Below are 15952 nucleotides of genomic sequence, written 5' to 3'. Positions count from 1 at the left end.
ACACAGCGATTAACAAAGTCACGAAGCACCTCGTTTACCATGGTTTGAAAAACCGCGGGAGCATTGGTGAGGCCGAAAGGCATAACAAGGTACTTAAAGTGCCCCCGGTGAGTATTGAAAGCCGTCTTCCACTCATCCCCCTCTCTGACGCGAACCAGGTGGTAGGCGTTGCGCAGGTCCAGCTTCGTAAAAACAGTCATGCCCTGGAGCAGTTCAAAAGCAGAGGAAGCAGCAGCAAAGGATATTTGTTCTTGACAGTGATTAAATTAAGGCCTCGATAATCGATACACGGGCGCAACGAACCATCCTTTTTGTCCACGAAGAAGAATCCAGCTGCAACCGGGGAGGAGGAGGGACGAATCAAGCCTGCAGCAAGCGATTCAGAGACGTAACGTTCCATAGCGTCCCGCTCCGGCTGGGAGAGGCTGTATAGGCGGCTAGACAGCAACGGAGCTCCCGGAAGGAGATCGATAGCGCAGTCATACGGGCGGTGGGGGGGAAGGGACCGCGCCCGATCCTTGCAGAAAACGTCTCGCAAGTCATGATAGACCCACGGGACCGCCGAGAGATCCGGGGGGTCGGACGGCGAGTCAGAGGGCGGAAGCGGAATGGGTGACGTGGCTGCCCAAAGGCAATTCATGTGACAATTCACACTCCAACCTAGAACATCACCTTTCTCCCAGTCAATGTGCGGGTTATGGAGCACAAGCCAGGGGTGACCGAGATCCAGCGGAGTGAGCGGAGCCGTGAATGCAAAGAAACAAATCCTCTCCGTGTGATTGCCCAAGAGAGGCAGGGAAAGGAATTCCGAGACATGAGTGATATCGGGCAGGCGGTGACCAGAGAGCGCGTGAACGCGGAGAGGGTGCGACAGGGGTTCCAAAGCGATGTTTAGTTTGGCAGCAAGCGAGGTGTCAATAAAGTTCTGCTCAGCTCCAGAGTCAATGAGTACTGAAAGCGAGTGAAAAACAGATTGTACCCGAAGTTTGGCCGGTAAGAGAAGTCTGGGGAGAGGGTTTTTACTAGACAGATCGCCCACCAGCACCCTCTCAATTACTAGTGAGCGCGCCCTTTTGCCAGCGTCAGGCACGAGTAGACAGAGTGACCCTTACGGCCGCAATAGACGCACTCACCAGCGGCCAGACGGCGCTGGTGCTCCGCAGGTGTCAGCCGTGAGTGTCCAAGCTGCATGGGCTCCTCCTCATCACAGGTGTCGGAGTCGCGCGGCCCGCAGCCGGCTGGAGAGGTCCAGTGACAATCCAGTGATTCCTGTCCCGTTCGTGTGTGTGCGCTCCGGTGTGCGCGCACTCTGTCGTCCACCCGGACACACAGGGTCATAAGCGCATCTAGGGAGGAAGGCAGTTCACGAAGCATCAGTTCTTTCTTTATTTCTTTGTTAACATTAGAAAGCAATGTACTCTTAAGAGCCTCCTCCCCCCACTTTGTCTGTTCAGCCAAGGTGAAGAAGTCAATAGAGAAATCAGCCACACTCCGCTTACCTTGTTTGAGCGCGAGCAGGCGCTGGCCGGCTGTGAGTGTGGTGGATTTTCTGTCGAAGACACCTTTGAACTTATCCAGAAAGTCAGAATAGGTTATGTCAGGGTTGGCGTGAAGCACAGCTTGAGCCCAAATCAGAGCTCAGTCCTGGAGTAACTGAACGGTATATGCGATCTTAGCACCATCATTAGAGAAAGCTTGCGGTTGCTGACGAAACTGAAGGGCACATTGAGTGAGGAAGCCAGCACATTTATCAATTTCTCCGGAGAAAGATTAAGTAGATTTCTTCAGGTTTCTTCAAATGAGGGATTATTTTAACAAACATTGCAATATCCCAAACCCAAATACGGTTGAGTCAGAAATTTTTAAGATAGTTAAATAAGCATATGATAGTTCTCTGAGAAAGGCAATCTCCAAACTATATGATGTGCTCCTTCAAGCAAGGAAGGATACTACTCAAAATGTTAAGATTAAATGGGAATTGGAATCGGGGATGGGTATAACAAACGACAACTGGGAGAGGATTTGTAATTTTCATTGGTACTCAACAAGTTCTTTATCTTGGAGAGACCACTGCTGGAAGAATATTATTAGACTTTTCAAAACCCCTCATCAAATTAAATATAAAAATGGGACAGCGGAATGCTGGAGAAGATGTGGATCAGAAGAGGCACATCATTACCATATCTTTTGGGACTGCCCCAACTTAAAAAATTACTGGCTGGGAATTCATAAAACTCTGTGCGAGGTTTTTAAGATAAAATTTGACATCAATTTTGTAAATTTGTACTTGGGCTTGGTTGCTGGCTCGGTCCGGGAAGGGGACACAAAACTCTTACAAGCGCTATTAGCGGCCAGCAAAAAATCAATAACCAGAAAGTGGTTAAATCCAACTCCGCCAACACTTGAGGATTGGTTTAATGTGGTTTTCGAAATATTTAAAATGGAAAAATTAACATTCTTTTTAAAAATTCGAAAAGACAAATTCTACAAAATATGGAATAAATGGATTAGCTTTGTGTCCCCCATCCGCCCTGAATTTAGGTAAGACAGGCCCTGAATTGGTGTATCTCCCATGTATTGTACAATGTCAGGTTGACCCTCGACTTCATAATATGTACCTAATGTAGTCTTTGTAAATAAGTTAAACATGCTGCATTATGTAACACACTGTCACACTCGCCCTATGACAGCTGGGATAGGCTCCAGCGCCCCCCGCGACCCTGGAAAGGATAAGCGGAAGCGAATGGATGGATGGACTGTCAAGCCACCGAGTTTTTTTGTTTTTTTGTTATCAGATTGTAAAACAAGAAAAAGGTGGGGTTTTTTTCGTTTTTTTTTTTACTAAATAATATCAGTGCACTTTATTGTAACAAGTCCTTTTTTTTTCTTCAATAAAAATATAATTAAAAAAGAAAGAAAGAAAGAAAGAAAGTAAAGAAAAAAAGTTCTCACCTCGAGAATGTCCATGACATATATCATTGAGATGAATACAAAGACAGCCAATAGTAGGAAAATGCAGCCACATTTCGGAAGGCGAGAATAAACCTGCATTTTAGAAAGTGGACTTATCGTGATCAATGAACAGTGAACACTGGCTGTAGCACACTGTGACTTGCTCAACTAGATTTGGATTTTTAAAAAACAAAAGAGCATTTCATGGTCTGGTTGAAAAACAGTAAAGTAGCCTCTGTGCTCCTCCTTGGGATGGAGCCCTTGTGGTACCTCCCAGGACTCCCAACTGATGTCAAACAGGTTGATATATAAGCTACCTGTCTGACAAGATTACCACTCATGACTCATATTTAATTGGATAGCAGTTCTGAACTCTAAAAATAGCAGTTGTTAAAAACTGTTGTCAGACATCTCTGGAACAATCTGCCCCAGCACATTAGAGAGGCTCCTTCATTGTCTACTTTTAAAACACGTCTTAAAATCCATTTTTACTCCTTGTCTTATGACACAGTATGACCCTGATTTTATTGTTTCAGTTTAATTTAATGTGCTGATTTTATTATTTTAAATTTAATACTAATCATCATTTTATCATTATTTAATCATCTTTTTTTAATTCTATGTATCATTTTTGGCATGTCAAGTGTACAGCACTTTGTTTTCACCTGGGAGTTGTTCTGAAAGTGCTATATAAATAAATTGCTTGCTTGCTTGTTTTCCACACTGATGTTGTATATTACTCAAAGTCACTAAATGCTTATTACTAAATGCATATCAAACAGAACACAATCCCACTGGCTGTTTCCATAAATGAGAGCATTTCCCTTTTTCATTTTCTTTTACCAATTAAAAACGGTGCGACGGCATTCTACCCCAGTTGCAGGCATGACAGAGTGCCCTGGCCAACCCCTAATAAAATTGAGTTGCAGTAATCCAAGCGTGAGGTTATAAAAGCATTGATGACAGTTTCCACGTCACGCCTGAAAAGAAAAGGCTTAACCTTCAACAGACATCTGAGGTGATAGAATGGAGATTTCACCACCGCATTAATGTGGAGATCGAAACAAAGCCCAGAGTCAATTTTTACCCCAAGATTAGTAACTCAGCTCTTCAGGTAAGGAGTGAGAGCAGCAAAGTCAATTTCTGGGGTACCAGAGGAACAACTGGGACCGAATAAAATTGCTTCCGTTGTATGTTCATTAAAATGTTAAAAATTTAGAGCCATCCATGACTTAACATTGCTAAGACAATCAAGCAGGAGTCCAATCGAGGAGCTATCAGAGTGACTGAAAGGTAGATAAAGCTGGCAATCATGAGCATATAGATGAAATGAAATTTTGAGTTTTCAGAAGATTGCACCAAGTGGCAGGAGATACAATGAAAACAGTACTAGCCCAAGAATGAATACACTGTTTAAGTACACTTTTTTCGCATTGCTTAGTTTTTTAATTTTCCAATAAAAACAGTTCATGCTTTGTGTACACCACATGGCAGAGGGGCCACAGAGGAGGAAGCCAAACCCAACTTAACACAAAAGCTCCTGTTAGAGAGAATCCTTTAATCCTTTAATTGTCCCGGAAGGGGAAATTTGGATGTAACAGCAGCCAGAAAGACACATATACAAACAAACAGGACACAGGACACAGAACAGAAACATACACAATTTTTACATATTTACATCAAGGACAATGGTTACCAAAAATAGTACTGTACCGTTACTTATTAAATTAAATACAGATAAGAGGCAAACCCAGGTTGTAGTGGGAATCAGTTGATAAAATAGTGCAAGTTACAGCGCTGACGTAAACCTCTATGTTGGGAGCAGTTCTGATTGTACAGTCTGACAGCTGCAGGGAGGAAGGACCTGCAGAAACGCTCCTTCATGCATCTAGGATGCAGCATTCTGTCACTGAAGGAGCTCTGCAGTTCAGGAACATTTATATGCTTGGGGTGAGAGACTGTCCATCAGAGATGTTATTTTGGCCAGAGTCCTTCTGTCTCCCACCACCTGCACTGGGTCCAGAGTGCATCCCAGAATAAAGCTGGCCTTCCTAATGAGTTTGTCCAGCCTCTTCCTCGCAGCTGTCGATAAACTGCTGCTTCAACATACAACACTGTAAAAAATGACAGATGCCACCACTGAGTCATAGAAGGTCTTTAAAAGCGCTCCCTGGACTCCAAATACAATACAATACAACTTTATTTATGTAGCACATTTAAAAAACCAGCGGTACACCAAAGTGCTTTACAATAGAAACAGGAAAATTAAGACATGATTAAATAAAAGACTGTTAACAAAGTACCACATATGTCAGCAGGTTGAGGGCACTAATTATACAGGATTAAAAGGGAATATAAGAACAAAGTTACTAAGATCAGATATAACTAAAAGATAAAGTACATAGATAAAAAATTGACCCAAATATAAAATAGGGACACTAACTAGATGGAAAAGCTAGTTTAAATAAGTGAGTTTTTAAACGGGATTTAAAAGATAAAATGGAGTTTGACGCACAGATAGCAATGGGAAGGTTGTTCCACAGGTTAGGTGCAACCAGGGTAAAAGCACGGTCACCCCTAGATTTAAGTCTAGATCTAGGCTGAGCCAAGAGTAATTGGGCTGAAGACCTGAGGGACATATGGACTAAGGAGATCAACAAGATAGCTAGGGGCTAAATTATTTATAATTTTAAAATGTTAACAATATTTTAAATTCGATATGATATTTTATGGGTAACCAATGCAAATCAGCAAGATCAGCAAATCACCCTAACCGCCTCAGCAGGTAGAGTCTGCTCTGACCCTTCCTGTAAAGAGCATCAGTGTTGTGGCTCCAGTCCAGTTTATTATTCAGGTGAACACCCAGGTACCTATAAGAGTCCACTATCTCAATGTCCACTCCCTGGATGTTCACCGGTGTCAGTGTGGTGGATCTGCGTCTCCGAAAATCCACCACCAACTCCTTGGTTTTCCCGGCGTTGATCAGCAGGTGGTTCTGCTGACACCAGTCTACAAAGTCCAGAGTCCACTGTCTGTACTCTGAGTCATCCTCACCTGTGATGAGGCCGACTATGGCAGAGTTGTCAGAGAACTTCTGTAGGTGGCAGCATGGGGAGTTGATGGAGAAGTCTGCAGTGTAGAGGGTGAAGAGGAACGGTGCCAGCACAGTTCCCTGTGGGGCCCCCGTACTGCAGACTAGTGTATCAGAGACACTGGTAGAATCTCGTAGTTGGGGTTGTTAACTAAGATACCGTCATTAAGAAGCGGCACAACTAATGTGTCTATGCGAGCTAATTTGCCATGTGCACCGCTGGCCCAGCCATTTATTTTTTAATGCACCTTCTGAGATTAATTCACTGCGTGTCGTGCCCAGGGCTGGACTGGGACAAAAAAATGGGCCCAGGCATTTTGACTAGAGACCGGCCCACCAGGTATTATAGGAAAAGCCATAAAGTCTTTGAATGAAAACAGACGCTGTTGTGACAGTGATGTACACTGTCTTGTTGGTATATGTATGACTTCTATACATTTTACATCAGATACAAATTTTGGTTGTAAGATTCAGATAATTATTTAGTAAAAGCGAGACATTTTAAATGAGAATAAGAAAGAAAAGTATTTCTTTGTGCCCCCTTTTCCCCGTTAATGCCCTACCTGGCCCCCTGGAAAAACCTTGCTAAACCCGCCCCTGCACAGTTACCAGCTGTCAGCTACTTAGAAAAGGATCCTGGTGTTATTTGTCTCTCAGAAACAGTTCATAACTTCCCTTCAACTCATTCATGTCACCTAAAAGGTAAACCTGTTTCTCCATCACCTGTTCAGCTCTGATGATTCAGTAAGGACATCTCCTGGTTTCATCTTCATGTTTCCCTCTCACCAGATATACAAACCGATATCATGACCAGCAGCTTTTACAGCTGTGGCTCCAGCAAAGATCAGCTGATGCTAGAAATTAATATTAAATCAATTCTAACAACAGCTGATGAAGCTTAAACGTGCTGCTGTTGTTTAGCGCGACATCCGCTGGTTTCCTCTTTCTGGCACAAAGTGGGCGATAAACAAACGAGAGAAAAGCCGATCAGCTGATCATTGATCAGTTTCATGATTGAAGTAGCAACAGGAGAGGGAGGGGGAGAGAATGAGAGAAGAAGAAGAAGCTTTGCAGCATAAAGACACAGAATAACTTGAGTGTAGCTCCACGTTGTAATAGGTCCTTTGTGAAGGCAGTCTTAAATTTCACCATGTAGTTTGAGTCATCATCGGAGACCTCCATGGTGTGATGCAGGTGACAGAAAGCACATAAAACCACTGAACATGAGACATGCGTCTCACCTCCAAGAAGCTCAGTCACAAACCTGTAGTAGACAGTTCAAGAAAGTAATTATTAATCTACACAATAACTGACAACTATAGGGCTTTTTCAAGAAATGGTAACAATAAGTTAAAAAATAGTTTTATTTTCCTGCATGGCTCAAGGACAGTCGCCAGCTTTTGGAGTTTTACCAGCTCTGATGGAGTTAAAACAAAAGCACACTAGCTTTTGCTTTTGTTTGTCTAAAGCAGCAAAAATAGCCTCTTGATTCTTTATTAGACAAGAAGCCATATCCAGCGTTAAATTCCATCCGTGGAAACATACCCACATAGCAAAATTGGTATGGTCCGGATCTAGCCAACACAATGTGCTTACACATGGCCCACATACCGCAAAGAATGACAGCCCTTTGGTGGCCCAGATCTGGTTTGCCAGAGTTGGTTGCAAGAGGTGCTTGCCCAGAACAGTTTCAGCTCTGGTCCCAGATGTCAGCCTAATGTGTACCTTAATCAAGCCATGTAATAACAACATGTGCCAGAACATAACAGTGCAAAAGTAACATGACGAAACTCTGTTCAGACAGTGAATGGACTGATTCTTGTATAGCGCTTTTGTACTCTCTTGGATTACCCAAAATGCTCTATACAACATTTCACATTCACCTAATCTCTCTAAACTGAATGCTTCCTAACTACATTCATACTCTTGACAGGCAGACTGGAGGAGCCAGAGATCGAAACACTAACCTTCCGATCAGTAAGTGCCCTGCTCTACCTCCTGAGCTACAGCCACCCAGTGGTAAACATGAGTAAACCCTCAGGTTTTCGATAAAGTGTACATTCACAAACCTGTCAAATCTGCATTTGAAACATTGGTTACCATAGCAGTATAGTATTGCAACATGGCAGTTGGGTTTTTGGACTATAACAGGAAAATAGGAACATAAATAGTGCCATGATTGCCAGACCTGGCCCACATCTGGTTGACATACACCCTGCCATGACACCAGTCAGTCAGAAGTGCCAGTTTGATGCCGGATCCGGGCCAGACCTGTTTTCTACGAGCCTGGGCCACATAAACCAAACCACAATCGGGCCAGTGGTGGCATGCCAACACATGAACAGTACCATCTACACCAGGCCTGGCCCATATCTGGATGGCATACCACTTACCATGCCAGAAGTCAGCCAGCAGTGCCGGCTTGACACCAGATCTGGGCGAGACCTGTCTGCTATGTGGGATCCTGTATGAGTGGCTCTTTCTGTTGCCCCAGTCTTGTTTGCTCCTGGTGTAGTTCCTCCATATTAGCAGGGCTGTCTGTAATGCATTTAATTTTGCTTGCTTTTCAGTGTCATAAAGCTGTTGAATTTTACTTGAAATAGTCTTTCGGCAAAGCAGTTGGAGAGTTGGATCACCTGACCCTAACTGTAGCAGATTTTCTAACCCCTATTTTCTACCACTGATAGTGGTCTACAGTCCAGAGCAATCCATTTTGCGAGAGAATTTGTAAGTTTGTCCGTTGTTGACTTACTAATTTTGGTACTGAAGCCAGTCATTTCATCAAGTTTGGGCTGCCGAACTGGAACTGCTAGTGTTAACAGCTCCTACAGTTTCTGTGTTTGCTGCAACATGTTTTGCATTTAGATTTTACTGTAAGTTTGAAGTGCTTCGGTGGTATGCAAACTCCTTTTTGCATAGTTTGCACAAAACCACGCTTTTATCAAAGCGTCCATCGGGTAGTCTTTTGAAATGAAATTTGCCTCCGATCAGTCCTAGCAACGCGTTTTCTTCTGATTCTTTGTAGCTCTCATGCGTGCATTAGTGTAATTGGTATACCAGGAAATCGTGCATTAACAAAAGTTACCCTTTGCTTGGAATGCAAAGTGTAATTAAATGCATTTTTTTACGTGTTATTTTTTTTCAAATTAATTAATCGCAATTAATGGGTTAAATTCCTGCCCCTAGTTTTAACCACTAGTACCACAATAATAGATTCATAATTATAGCAAGCATGCAGCCCAGCAAGTTTAACTTATTAAAAGCAGATGCAACTTATAATTCAATCTGTCCTGACATCTAAACTGTTTTGCCCAGGGCTATCAAGTGGGTTTTGAGACAATAAGAAAATGAGTCATGTGTTTTTCCAGTTTAGAAGGCTGTAATTTTCTTCACCCTATCAGTATTACCCAGCAGGCAATGCAGAGTTCAGTTGGAGCCAATGCGTGGGGGGACTCACCCAGTTCTCACTACCTCTCTCTCCTACTGTCTACTCTGCCTACTCTGGTAAAAACCAGGGCCTGAGAAGCCACTGTTTTGCACATGTCAACTACCAACCTCTGTATATTTTATATATTTTATTTTATTGTTTACTCTATTTAATTTGTAAAATATGTATATACACACACACACACACACACACACACACACACACACATAGAAAAACATATTTAGTATACACAGCCAGTAATGCATACACTCTTATATTGTACATATATTTATTACTCTCAGATTTAGCCATCCTTATATTTTGCTTGTTTCATGTTATTGTATTTTTGCACACCTCTGTTGCTTGTGAAGCTCACACGCAAGAATTTCACTCACATGTACTGTACCAGTGTACCTGCACATGTGACGTGACAATAAAAGTGATTTGATTTGATTTAAACCCTGTACATGTGTTTATATATTTTAGATGCCATTTTGTGCACCAGCACTCAGCCTGTGCCTGAGATCTATACCTAAACTGATCTGCTTTGCAAGATCATTTTGGTTTTAAAAGCAAACTAAAACTTGGTGCAAAAACGAAATCTTTGAAAACGCTGTGCTGAAACTGAAAAGTCTGAAGAAGCACAAAATCCAAATACCCTAAGCATAACCCTGAAATCGAGGAATAATCCAGGCATCCTTCAATGACTAGGTTTAGTTTTATTGCCTGAACAGTAGGCCCCAGGAGTCTGTTACCTTTAAAGGGCTGGATTAACCTGTAAGAGTTATTCACACTAAAGACAGAGGATTCATTCTCAGGTTTTACCTTTATTGTTTCAAAGGGTTAAAAAAGGAATGTGGGGACTTTACTGCAAAATGTTTTATTTAAGTAACTTTGTTCTGATATTTGAGAGATGGGTTGAGAATAGAATGAGCACGCCTTGGCCACCAGCTCCCTTTTCACATTCCTGCAGCCTCCCACACTAACCTGTTAAGGTCAAAGTTGGATCATGTCTTTTCTCGTGTGTTATTTTTTATTCTAAAAGGAAAACTATCATTAAGAATAGATTTACATGTTCTGCTGAAACTATTTAACATTTCCCTAACCATCCTATAAATCATGGGTATGGGGGGGCAGAGAACAAATTTAACTCCACTTTAGTGACTGATTGGTTCCAAAACATAAAAGAAAATAAGTTTGTTGAGCAATGGTAACATATTTAACATCAACTGAAACCAAATAATTAAATAATATTGTGGGCCCACACACACTCTCACCGACATACACACCTTACCTGCAACAGTCTTTCTGTTAACAAACACCTCGTTGCAGGCCTGAGTCGTGGCTCGGGTGCGTTGGGACCTAAAACAACATGGCCGCTTGACTTGTTGCCAAGCAGTAAAAATAAAAAGTACGTGCACACAACAGTACTCACGCCTCCAGGCAGTTCAAAGGATAGTGGGGGAAACTGGGTTAAGGCCACCAGCAGGGCGCGGCGGCAGCACTCACAGTTGCCGTATCCACGTGCTCCCACGTTAACACATAAGTTCAACACACCAGTAGAAGGGACCTCTCTGGCTTGCCAACAAGACATCCGTCTCCTCCTACCAAATCACACAACCTGGCTAAATGCCAGTTCACATGCTATTACATTCTGTCTTTGCAATATTAGCACTAGCTAAATACATGAGTAGAGAGCAGGACATGAGCTAAGCAACATGCTAGGTTAAGCTGGTGGCTAATCGCGGTAATCGGTTAGCCCGTTTTACACGGTAACTTAAAATACAAGTCTCAAACAAAATTCACATTTACCTCACGGTACGATACAACCGTTTTCCACTCCAGTTAACTGACCATCAACCTGAAAATAAGTTTGTCGCCTTTCTATGAACTCTGCTTCCCACGACACAGTTGCTCATCTCTTCCTGCAGAGCGTACCCGGCTCCCCACTTACCCCTTCCCTTCTACCTGAGACTACTTCAGTGTTGGCTGGATCTGTAGTCCATACCAATAACATTATAAAAAAAAGTAATAACATACACCTCAAAATAAAAATAAAAAGTCTGTGCATTTAACTGACACTTGTCACATACCTAACAGACGTTTGTATACATTCTTGAACACAGTGCGCATTTGCATTTAACCATCACAATAAATGAACTATTTAAATAAATGAGCTATTTATATAGCTAGGGCTACACAGCTAACTTGAGGCCAACAGCTGAGAGGAGGAGGCGTGAGGCTCCAACATACCACACTGTAAAAAATGACAGATGCCACCACAGAGTCATAGAAGGTCTTTAAAAGCGCTCCCTGTACTCCAAATGACCTCAGCCGCCTCAGCAGGTAGAGTCTGCTCTGACCCTTCCTGTAAAGAGCATCAGTGTTGTGGCTCCAGTCCAGTTTATTATTCAGGTGAACACCCAGGTACCGATAAGAGTCCACTATCTCAATGTCCACTCCCTGGATGTTTCTCTGTGTCAGTGTGGTGGGTCTGCGTCTCCAGAAGTCCACCACCAACTCCTTGGTTTTCCTGGCGTTGATCAGCAGGTGGTTCTGCTGACACCAGTCTACAAAGTCCAGAGTCCACTGTCTGTACTCTGAGTCGCCCTCACCTGTGATGAGGCCGACTATGGCAGAGTCGTCAGAGAACTTCTGTAGGTGGCAGCCTGGGGAGTTGATGGAGAAGTCTGCAGTGTAGAGGGTGAAGAGGAACGGTGCCAGCACAGTTCCCTGTGGGGCCCCCGTACTGCAGACTAGTGTATCAGAGACACAGCCCTGTGTCCTTACATGCTGTGGGCATTCTGTGATAGATCCACTAGGACACTGGGGACACACCACTGGGCTGGATGGTGTTAAAAGCACTGGAGAAATCAAAGAACATGATCCTCACAGTGCTTCCAGGCTTCTCCAGGTGAGTCAGAGCTTGGTGCAGGAGGTAGATGATGGCGTCCTCCACCCCAATGCCAGGCTGGTAAGCAAACTGCAGTGGATCCAATGAAAACCTCACCAGGGGGCGCAGATGGTTTAGAACCAACCTCTCGAGGGTCTTCATCAGATGGGATGTCAGGGCTACCGGCCTGTAGCTGCTGAGGTCCTTGGGATGGGAGGTCTTTGGTACCGGTACCACACAGGATGTCTTCCACAGCTGTGGTACTTTCCCCAGTGACAGGCTCAGGTTGAACAGATATCCTAGGATGCCACACAGTTCATCTGCGCAGCATCTCAGGAGCCTGGAGCTGACGCCATCTGAACCTGCAGCCTTCCGCACCTTGATGTTGCGAAGCTCATTCATCACTTGAAGTGCTGAGATGGAGAGAGGGGATTTTGGGGGAGGGCGGTGTAAGTTGGAGTTCACAGAAGCTGGGGGTGGGTTTGATGGCTGGGAGCTGAGAGGTGTGAAGTCCTGAGATGAAAGACAGGCAGTCCTAAAAGATGAGGGAGATTGCAGCAGGGGGGACGATGCTGTGGGAGGGGTGGGTGGTTGATCAAACCTATTAAAATATTCATTTAGGTCATTCACCCACCCCAAGTCTCCTGCAGCCTGGGGGGTTGGTTTTTGTCCTGAGATTGTCTTCAGGCTGTTCCAAACCCCTCTGATGTTGTCCTGTCGCAGCTGCTCTTCCATCTTCCTCCTGTAGTTTTCCTTTCCTTGCCTTATCTTCCATTTCAGCTTCTTCTGAACAACTTTCAGCTCCCGTTTGTCTCCAGATCTAAAGACTCTCTTCTTCTCCTTGAGGAGAGCCTTAATTTCAGGATTTATTCATGGCTTGTTGTTAGAAAAACACCGTACCTTTTTGATGGGTACGGTGTTGTCCACACAGAAGTTCATGTAATCCGTAATGCAGTCTGTGATGCTGTTGAGGTCATCCTCCAGGGGGCTGCAGAGGTTGTCCCACACAGTAGAACGGAAACAGTCTCTCAGGGCCTCTTCAGTCTCTGCTGACCATTTCCTTACTGTGCGTTTCACAACTGGTTCTCTGTGTACTAGAGGTTTATACACAGACTGGAGATGAACCAGGTTGTGATCTGAGCCCCCCAGGGGAGGGAGAGGTGATGAGCTGTATGCCTCCTTGGTGTTGGCATACAATAAGTCCAATGTTTTATTGTCTCTGGTGTGGCAGGTGACATACTGGGTGAAGGTGGGGAGAGTGGAGGACAGGGAGATGTGATTAAAGTCCCCAGAGATCAGGAAAAGGGCCTGAGGTTGCTGTGTTTGGAGTCTGCTGGTTACAGTGTGCAGGACCTCACAGGCTGCTGCAGCGTTAGCAGAGGGCGGGACATACACAGCTATCATAATAACGTGTGTAAACTCTCGCGGTAGATAGTACGGTCTCATGCTAACTGCTAGCAGCTCAATGTCCTTACAGCATAGCGTCTCTTTGATAGATAAATGCCCAGAGTTACACCATCTATCATTCACAAACACAGCCAGACCCCCTCCTCTCTTCTTACCACTCTCCGTTGTTCTGTTGGCCCGGATCAGATGAAAACCATCCATGTTTACGTGTGAGTCCGGAGTTAGCGCAGTTAGCCACGACTCTGTGAAGCACATCAGGCTGCACTCCCTGTAGCTCCTCTGATGTCTGGTTAGAGCTGCCAGTTCATCCAATGTTTTGGGGATTGAACTTACATTCCCCATAATAACAGATGGAATCGCTGGCCGGTACCTCCTAACCTTACTGCAACGCAGTAGGTATAAATACTCTGTAAGTGTGCTTTGGTAATATAAGCTTTCCTTACATGTTTCTCTGTTTTGTTTTGTTTGTGAAAATCCAATAAAATATGCCAAACATTTTTGTCCAAGCAGATCTGTATAACTTTTGATTGATGATACTAATAGTACTATTTAGTGGCTTATTGGGCCAAAGAGTTTTTTTTAAAAAAAGGCATATTTTTGGAAAACACACGCGCGCACGCACACACACACACACACACACATATATTTATGCATGTATATGCAAATATTGATAATTGTTTTTCTATTTTCTTTATATTTCAATATTTATATTATATTTATATTTTATATTTAGCCTGCAGCTACAGCATCTGTTCTGTCACCTGTGGCTGCCACACTGCCATCTGGTCCAGATGCTGAAATCTAGCCCCAAATCTTGATAGATCCTCCGCAGTTGGTCATAAACACTCACTGTAGAACATGTCTCCTGACATGTCTCCTCTGCAATAATAACGACAATTTAAGCTGAAAATGTCAAATGTGGATTCATCACTCCAGGAAGCTCGTAATTAATGGTTATTTTTACCACTAAATGTTTCAGTAAGTATGCAGTATGCTTTATGATGGCAGTGATAGTGAAATTTGGACAGAAAGTTCAAGTTTTGATTCTAATGCTGCTGGTTGTAAGTTTGCTGCAAAGACACTTTTACCAGTCAGCATTTCTCATCATCTCTCATCAACTCATCACATAATTCACTGTGAAAAGAAAAACTACCCATAACCACCCCTAAAGGCAAAAGCTGTGCTTTGTTGCAGGCTGTAAACAATTTACATTTTGCTGTGAATAATTTTCAACATTTTACAGTTTTTCTTTGGATCATCTATGAGTGAGATCTGGGTTTGTGCAGTGAGCACAGACTTAAAATGGAGAGCTGTATGAGTTCTCTATGAGAGACACGTAGCACACACAGTACTGGTAATCAGCACTACAGTCTATGACCTGTCTGTAAGTCCTGTTCAAAGCTACAGAAAGCTGCTGCTCAGGTATCGATGGGAACACAGATATGTAAACACACTGCAGCTTTCAACGTGTGAGAACAACAGAATTTAAAGCATGTGCAAGTGCTTGGTAAGAAATTATCTGATCTGGCACAAAAAAAATGTGTTTATTTTAGAAGTCACGAACACAGTCACGAACACTTGTAACACAAGATGATCTTGATTCATTTGCAGTGGACCTGTTAGCAGGACAACAATACACTACTACTTCAACCATCGCATACTGTTCATACTGTTGGGATTAAATAATTTGCAGTGCCTCAATAATGCTATGCTTTTTTATTAATAAGTGTTATAAAGTTACATAGTGTAGTATTAAGTTGACACAGCCCTGAAAAATAAAGGCATGAGACTGTAACACACTCAAGAAAAGATTTTAGGTCTGACCAACCATCTCAGCGGAGCAGAATCAACTTTTGGAGAGTTATCTGAACTATTTATTTTTGCTCTTTTAGGCAGAAAGCTTATTAAATGTTTAAACTATAGAGATAATGTTGCAGCTGTAAAATCAGCATTTTTTTTTTCCATATTTGAAATATAAATCCAATATATTCTGTTTCTTATTTTTTTTAAAAATACAATGATTTTTCTAATATCATAATTATAATAATCCATAATTATGTGGATATGCATATTAGATACTTATAGATAGAAATATAAGCCCTCCAGAAAGGCGGGAAAAGCCCTGTAATTTACTTTAAAATTAAATATGTTCACTAAAACAGTGCACAGAGCTAAAGACTCA

General features: G+C 42.9%; 1 protein-coding gene across 1 annotated transcript in view; it reads right to left on the bottom strand.

Annotated features, from left to right (window-relative positions):
* Window positions 1–3110, bottom strand: part of LOC116312290 (NXPE family member 3-like) — a 31038-nt gene extending 27928 nt beyond the window's left edge. The window contains exons 1-3 of the mRNA XM_039605366.1: window positions 2953–3110; window positions 1500–1569; window positions 1134–1346 (exon numbers count right to left, since the gene is read on the bottom strand). The gene's annotated coding sequence lies outside the window, so the exon portion shown is untranslated. The remainder of the gene's footprint in view (window positions 1–1133; window positions 1347–1499; window positions 1570–2952) is intronic.
* Between the last annotated feature and the right edge of the window lie 12842 nt (window positions 3111–15952).

Source organism: Oreochromis aureus, linkage group 3 (assembly GCF_013358895.1).
Source record: "Oreochromis aureus strain Israel breed Guangdong linkage group 3, ZZ_aureus, whole genome shotgun sequence".
NCBI lineage: Eukaryota > Metazoa > Chordata > Actinopteri > Cichliformes > Cichlidae > Oreochromis > Oreochromis aureus.
This window is presented reverse-complemented; position numbering and strand designations above follow the sequence as displayed.